The following is an 8,018-nucleotide window of genomic DNA, read 5'->3' as shown; positions in this document are numbered from 1 at the left end:
AAAAAATTTTCAAAAAAATTCAATTTTTCTTAGGCAGACTATTTTATTGCAATTTCTTGCACAAAATACACCTAAAAGTGTAGAAAAAAATTGACAGCCCGATCCGAGTAGAGGAACACCAATTTTATGACCATTAAAGCGATTTTCGTCAAAAAAAAATTTTCAAAAAAATTCAATTTTTCTTAGGCAGACTATTTTATTGCAATTTCTTGCACAAAATACACCTAAAAGTGTAGAAAAAAATTGACAGCCCGATCCGAGTAGAGGAACACCAATTTTATGACCATTAAAGCGATTTTCGTCAAAAAAAAATTTTCAAAAAAATTCAATTTTTCTTAGGCAGACTATTTTATTGCAATTTCTTGCACAAAATACACCTAAAAGTGTAGAAAAAAATTGACAGCCCGATCCGAGTAGAGGAACACCAATTTTATGACCATTAAAGCGATTTTCGTCAAAAAAAAATTTTCAAAAAAATTCAATTTTTCTTAGGCAGACTATTTTATTGCAATTTCTTGCACAAAATACACCTAAAAGTGTAGAAAAAAATTGACAGCCCGATCCGAGTAGAGGAACACCAATTTTATGACCATTAAAGCGATTTTCGTCAAAAAAAAATTTTCAAAAAAATTCAATTTTTCTTAGGCAGACTATTTTATTGCAATTTCTTGCACAAAATACACCTAAAAGTGTAGAAAAAAATTGACAGCCCGATCCGAGTAGAGGAACACCAATTTTATGACCATTAAAGCGATTTTCGTAAAAAAAAAATTTTCAAAAAAATTCAATTTTTCTTAGGCAGACTATTTTATTGAAATTTCTTGCACAAAATACACCTAAAAGTGTAGAAAAAATTTGACAGCCCGATCCGAGTAGAGGAACACCAATTTTATGACCATTAAAGCGATTTTCGAAAAAAAAAATTTTTCAAAACAATTCAATTTTTCTTAGGCAGATTATTTTATTGCAATTTCTTGCACAAAATACACCTAAAAGTGTAGAAAAAAATTGACAGCCCGATCCGAGTAGAGGAACACCAATTTTAAGACCATTAAAGCGATTTTCGAAAAAAAAAATTTTCAAAACAATTCAATTTTTCTTAGGCAGATTATTTTAGTGCAATTTCTTTCACAAAATACACCTAAAAGTGTAGAAAAAAATTGACAGCCCGATCCGAGTAGAGGAACACCAATTTTATGACCATTGAAGCGATTTTTGAAAAAAAAAATTTTTCAAAACAATTCAATTTTTCTTAGGCAGATTATTTTATTGAAATTTCTTGCACAAAATACACCTAAAAGTGTAGAAAAAAATTGACAGCCCGATCCGAGTAGAGGAACACCAATTTTATGACCATTAAAGCGATTTTCGTAAAAAAAAATTTTCAAAAAAATTCAATTTTTCTTAGGCAGACTATTTTATTGAAATTTCTTGCACAAAATACACCTAAAAGTGTAAAAAAAAGTTGACAGCCCGATCCGAGTAGAGGAACACCAATTTTATGACCATTAAAACGATTTTCGTAAAAAAAAAATTTTCAAAAAAATTCAATTTTTCTTAGGCAGACTATTTTATTGAAATTTCTTGCACAAAATACACCTAAAAGTGTAGAAAAAAATTGACAGCCCGATCCGAGTAGAGGAACACCAATTTTATGACCATTAAAACGATTTTTGTAAAAAAAAAATTTTCAAAAAAATTCAATTTTTCTTAGGCAGACTATTTTATTGAAATTTCTTGCACAAAATACACCTAAAAGTGTAGAAAAAATTTGACAGCCCGATCCGAGTAGAGGAACACCAATTTTATGACCATTAAAGCGATTTTCGAAAAAAAAAATTTTTCAAAACAATTCAATTTTTCTTAGGCAGATTATTTTATTGCAATTTCTTGCACAAAGTACACCTAAAAGTGTAGAAAAAATTTGACAGCCCGATCCGAGTAGAGGAACACCAATTTTATGACCATTAAAGCGATTTTCGTAAAAAAAAATTTTCAAAAAAATTTAATTTTTCTTAGGCAGATTATTTTATTGCAATTTCTTGCACAAAATACACCTAAAAGTGTAGAAAAAAATTGACAGCCCGAACCGAGTAGAGGAACACCAATTTTATGACCCTTAAAGCGATTTTCGTCAAAAAAAAATTTTCAAAAAAATTCAATTTTTCTTAGGCAGACTATTTTATTGTAATTTCTTGCACAAAATACACCCAAATGTGTAGAAAAAATTTGACAGCCCGATCCGAGTAGAGGAACACCAATTTTATGACCATTAAAGCGATTTTCGTAAAAAAAAAATTTTCAAAAAAATTCAATTTTTCTTAGGCAGATTATTTTATTGCAATTTCTTGCACAATATACACCTAAAAGTGTAGAAAAAAATTGACAGCCCGATCCGAGTAGAGGAACACCAATTTTATGACCATTAAAGCGATTTTCGTAAAAAAAAAATTTTCAAAAAAATTCAATTTTTCTTAGGCAGACTATTTTATTGAAATTTCTTGCACAAAATACACCTAAAAGTGTAAAAAAAATTTGACAGCCCGATCCGAGTAGAGGAACACCAATTTTATGACCATTAAAGCGATTTTCGAAAAAAAAATTTTTCAAAAAAATTCAATTTTTCTTAGGCAGACAATTTTATTGCAATTTCTTGCACAAAATACACCCAAATGTGTAGAAAAAAATTGACAGCCCGATCCGAGTAGAGGAACACCAATTTTATGACCATTAAAACGATTTTCGTAAAAAAAAAATTTTCAAAAAAATTCAATTTTTCTTAGGCAGACTATTTTATTGAAATTTCTTGCACAAAATACACCTAAAAGTGTAGAAAAAAATTGACAGCCCGATCCGAGTAGAGGAACACCAATTTTATGACCATTAAAGCGATTTTTGTAAAAAAAAAATTTTCAAAAAAATTCAATTTTTCTTAGGCAGACTATTTTATTGAAATTTCTTGCACAAAATACACCTAAAAGTGTAGAAAAAATTTGACAGCCCGATCCGAGTAGAGGAACACCAATTTTATGACCATTAAAGCGATTTTCGAAAAAAAAAATTTTTCAAAACAATTCAATTTTTCTTAGGCAGATTATTTTATTGCAATTTCTTGCACAAAGTACACCTAAAAGTGTAGAAAAAATTTGACAGCCCGATCCGAGTAGAGGAACACCAATTTTATGACCATTAAAGCGATTTTCGTAAAAAAAAATTTTCAAAAAAATTTAATTTTTCTTAGGCAGATTATTTTATTGCAATTTCTTGCACAAAATACACCTAAAAGTGTAGAAAAAAATTGACAGCCCGAACCGAGTAGAGGAACACCAATTTTATGACCCTTAAAGCGATTTTCGTCAAAAAAAAATTTTCAAAAAAATTCAATTTTTCTTAGGCAGACTATTTTATTGTAATTTCTTGCACAAAATACACCCAAATGTGTAGAAAAAAATTGACAGCCCGATCCGAGTAGAGGAACACCAATTTTATGACCATTAAAGCCATTTTCGTAAAAAAAAAATTTTCAAAAAAATTCAATTTTTCTTAGGCAGACTATTTTATTGAAATTTCTTGCACAAAATACACCTAAAAGTGTAGAAAAAATTTGACAGCCCGATCCGAGTAGAGGAACACCAATTTTATGAATATTAAAGCCATTTTCGTAAAAAAAAAATTTTCAAAAAAATTCAATTTTTCTTAGGCAGACTATTTTATTGAAATTTCTTGCACAAAATACACCTAAAAGTGTAAAAAAAATTTGACAGCCCGATCCGAGTAGAGGAACACCAATTTTATGACCATTAAAGCGATTTTCGAAAAAAAAAATTTTTCAAAAAAATTCAATTTTTCTTAGGCAGACAATTTTATTGCAATTTCTTGCACAAAATACACCCAAATGTGTAGAAAAAAATTGACAGCCCGAACCGAGTAGAGGAACACCAATTTTATGACCATTAAAGCGATTTTCGTCAACAAAAAATTTTCAAAACAATTCAATTTTTCTTAGGCAGACTATTTTATTGCAATTTCTTGCACAAAATACACCTAAAAGTGTAGAAAAAAATTGACAGCCCGATCCGAGTAGAGGAACACCAATTTTATGACCATTAAAGCGATTTTCGAAAAAAAAAATTTTTCAAAACAATTCAATTTTTCTTAGGCAGATTATTTTATTGCAATTTCTTTCACAAAATACACCTAAAAGTGTAGAAAAAAATTGACAGCCCGATCCGAGTAGAGGAACACCAATTTTATGACCATTAAAGCGATTTTCGAAAAAAAAAATTTTTCAAAAAAATTCAATTTTTCTTAGGCAGACAATTTTATTGCAATTTCTTGCACAAAATACACCCAAATGTGTAGAAAAAAATTGACAGCCCGATCCGAGTAGAGGAACACCAATTTTATGACCATTAAAGCGATTTTCGTAAAAAAAATTTTTTCAAAAAAATTCAATTTTTCTTAGGCAGACTATTTTATTGTAATTTCTTGCACAAAATACACCCAAATGTGTAGAAAAAAATTGACAGCCCGAACCGAGTAGAGGAACACCAATTTTATGACCATTAAAGCGATTTTCGTCAACAAAAAATTTTCAAAACAATTCAATTTTTCTTAGGCAGACTATTTTATTGCAATTTCTTGCACAAAATACACCTAAAAGTGTAGAAAAAAATTGACAGCCCGATCCGAGTAGAGGAACACCAATTTTATGACCATTAAAGCGATTTTCGAAAAAAAAAATTTTTCAAAACAATTCAATTTTTCTTAGGCAGATTATTTTATTGCAATTTCTTTCACAAAATACACCTAAAAGTGTAGAAAAAAATTGACAGCCCGATCCGAGTAGAGGAACACCAATTTTATGACCATTAAAGCGATTTTCGTCAACAAAAAATTTTCAAAACAATTCAATTTTTCTTAGGCAGACTATTTTATTGCAATTTCTTGCACAAAATACACCTAAAAGTGTAGAAAAAAATTGACAGCCCGATCCGAGTAGAGGAACACCAATTTTATGACCATTAAAGCGATTTTCGAAAAAAAAAATTTTTCAAAACAATTCAATTTTTCTTAGGCAGATTATTTTATTGCAATTTCTTTCACAAAATACACCTAAAAGTGTAGAAAAAAATTGACAGCCCGATCCGAGTAGAGGAACACCAATTTTATGACCATTAAAGCCATTTTCGTAAAAAAAAAATTTTCAAAAAAATTCAATTTTTCTTAGGCAGACTATTTTATTGAAATTTCTTGCACAAAATACACCTAAAAGTGTAGAAAAAATTTGACAGCCCGATCCGAGTAGAGGAACACCAATTTTATGACCATTAAAGCGATTTTCGAAAAAAAAAATTTTTCAAAACAATTCAATTTTTCTTAGGCAGATTATTTTATTGCAATTTCTTGCACAAAGTACACCTAAAAGTGTAGAAAAAAATTGACAGCCCGATCCGAGTAGAGGAACACCAATTTTATGACCATTAAAGCGATTTTCGAAAAAAAAAATTTTTCAAAACCATTCAATTTTTCTTAGGCAGACAATTTTATTGCAATTTCTTGCACAAAATACACCTAAAAGTGGAGAAAAAAATTGACAGCCCGATCCGAGTAGAGGAACACCAATTTTATGACCATTAAAGCGATTTTCGTAAAAAAAAAATTTTCAAAAAAATTCAATTTTTCTTAGGCAGACTATTTTATTGAAATTTCTTGCACAAAATACACCTAAAAGTATAGAAAAAATTTGACAGCCCTATCCGAGTAGAGGAACACCAATTTTATGACCATTAAAGCGATTTTCAAAAAAAAAAATTTTTCAAAACAATTTAATTTTTCTTAGGCAGATTATTTTATTGCAATTTCTTGCACAAAGTACACCTAAAAGTGTAGAAAAAAATTGACAGCCCGAACCGAGTAGAGGAACACCAATTTTATGACCATTAAAGCGATTTTCGTCAAAAAAAAATTTTCAAAAAAATTCAATTTTTCTTAGGCAGACTATTTTATTGCAATTTCTTGCATAAAATACACCTAAAAGTGTAGAAAAAATTTGACAGCCCGATCCGAGTAGAGGAACACCAATTTTATGACCATTAAAGCGATTTTCGTAAAAAAAAATTTTCAAAAAAATTCAATTTTTCTTAGGCAGATTATTTTATTGCAATTTCTTGCACAAAATACACCTAAAAGTGTAGAAAAAAATTGACAGCCCGAACCGAGTAGAGGAACACCAATTTTATGACCATTAAAGCGATTTTCGTCAAAAAAAAATTTTTAAAAAAATTCAATTTTTCTTAGGCAGACTATTTTATTGCAATTTCTTGCACAAAATACACCCAAATGTGTAGAAAAAATTTGACAGCCCGATCCGAGTAGAGGAACACCAATTTTATGACCATTAAAGCGATTTTCGTAAAAAAAAAATTTTTTTTAAAATTCAATTTTTCTTAGGCAGACTATTTTATTGCAATTTCTTGCACAAAATACACCTAAAAGTGTAGAAAAAAATTAACAGCCCGATCCGAGTAGAGGAACACCAATTTTATGACCATTAAAGCGATTTTCGTAAAAAAAAAATTTTCAAAACAATTCAATTTTTCTTAGGCAGACAATTTTATTGCAATTTCTTGCACAAAATACACCTAAAAGTGTAGAAAAAATTTGACAACCCGATCCGAGTAGAGGAACACCAATTTTATGACCATTAAAGCGATTTTCGTAAAAAAAAAATTTTTTTTTAAATTCAATTTTTCTTAGGCAGACTATTTTATTGCAATTTCTTGCACAAAATACACCTAAAAGTGTAGAAAAAAATTGACAGCCCGATCCGAGTAGAGGAACACCAATTTTATGACCATTAAAGCGATTTTCGAAAAAAAAAATTTTTCAAAACCATTCAATTTTTCTTAGGCAGACAATTTTATTGCAATTTCTTGCACAAAATACACCTAAAAGTGTAGAAAAAAATTGACAGCCCGATCCGAGTAGAGGAACACCAATTTTATGACCATTAAAGCGATTTTCGTCAAAAAAAAATTTTCTAAAAAATTCAATTTTTCTTAGGCAGATTATTTTATTGCAATTTCTTGCACAAAATACACCTAAAAGTGTAGAAAAAAATTGACAGCCCGAACCGAGTAGAGGAACACCAATTTTATGACCATTAAAGCGATTTTCGTCAACAAAAAATTTTCAAAACAATTCAATTTTTCTTAGGCAGACTATTTTATTGCAATTTCTTGCACAAAATACACCTAAAAGTGTAGAAAAAAATTGACAGCCCGATCCGAGTAGAGGAACACCAATTTTATGACCATTAAAGCGATTTTCGTAAAAAAAAAATTTTTCAAAACAATTCAATTTTTCTTAGGCAGATTATTTTATTGCAATTTCTTGCACAAAATACACCTAAAAGTGTAGAAAAAAATTGACAGCCCGATCCGAGTAGAGGAACACCAATTTTATGACCATTAAAGCGATTTTCGTAAAAAAAAAATTTTCAAAAAAATTCAATTTTTCTTAGGCAGACTATTTTATTGAAATTTCTTGCACAAAATACACCTAAAAGTGTAGAAAAAAATTGACAGCCCGAACCGAGTAGAGGAACACCAATTTTATGACCATTAAAGTGATTTTCGTAAAAAAAAAATTTTTTTTAAAATTCAATTTTTTTTAGGCAGACTATTTTGTTGAAATTTCTTGCACAAAATACACCTAAAAGTGTAGAAAGAAATTGACAGCCAGAACCGAGTAGAGGAACACCAATTTTATGACCATTAAAGCGATTTTCGTCAAAAAAAAATTTTCAAAAAAATTCAATTTTTCTTAGGCAGACGATTTTATTGCATATTCTTGCACAAAATACACCTAAAAGTGTAGAAAAAAATTGACGGCCAAATTAAAATAGAGGAAGGAACCTATTACTACCATTTAAGCGTTTTTGTTAAAAAAATTTTTTTTTTTAAATTCAATTTTTCTTAGACAGACTATTTCGTCTCACTTATTTAAAAGAGAGC

At 29.2% G+C, this 8,018-nt stretch overlaps 1 long non-coding RNA gene across 2 annotated transcripts; it reads right to left on the bottom strand.

Moving 5' to 3' along the window:
* Positions 1-637: 637 nt before the first annotated feature.
* LOC127282954 (uncharacterized) lies at positions 638-7,619 on the bottom strand. Of its 2 annotated transcripts, XR_007843271.1 has the most exons (4): positions 7,257-7,619; positions 5,881-6,185; positions 1,295-3,585; positions 638-836 (listed from the first exon to the last, which is right to left on the bottom strand). It is a non-coding gene; the product is annotated as an uncharacterized LOC127282954 (long non-coding RNA). The 2 variants fall into 2 exon arrangements; XR_007843272.1 differs by lacking the exon at positions 638-836 and having other exon boundaries at positions 1,195-3,585; positions 7,411-7,619.
* Between the last annotated feature and the right edge of the window lie 399 nt (positions 7,620-8,018).

This window comes from Leptopilina boulardi, unplaced genomic scaffold (assembly GCF_019393585.1).
Source record: "Leptopilina boulardi isolate dan_hultmark-lab unplaced genomic scaffold, ZJU_Lbou_2.1 LbouV2_303, whole genome shotgun sequence".
Taxonomy (NCBI): domain Eukaryota; kingdom Metazoa; phylum Arthropoda; class Insecta; order Hymenoptera; family Figitidae; genus Leptopilina; species Leptopilina boulardi.
This window is presented reverse-complemented; position numbering and strand designations above follow the sequence as displayed.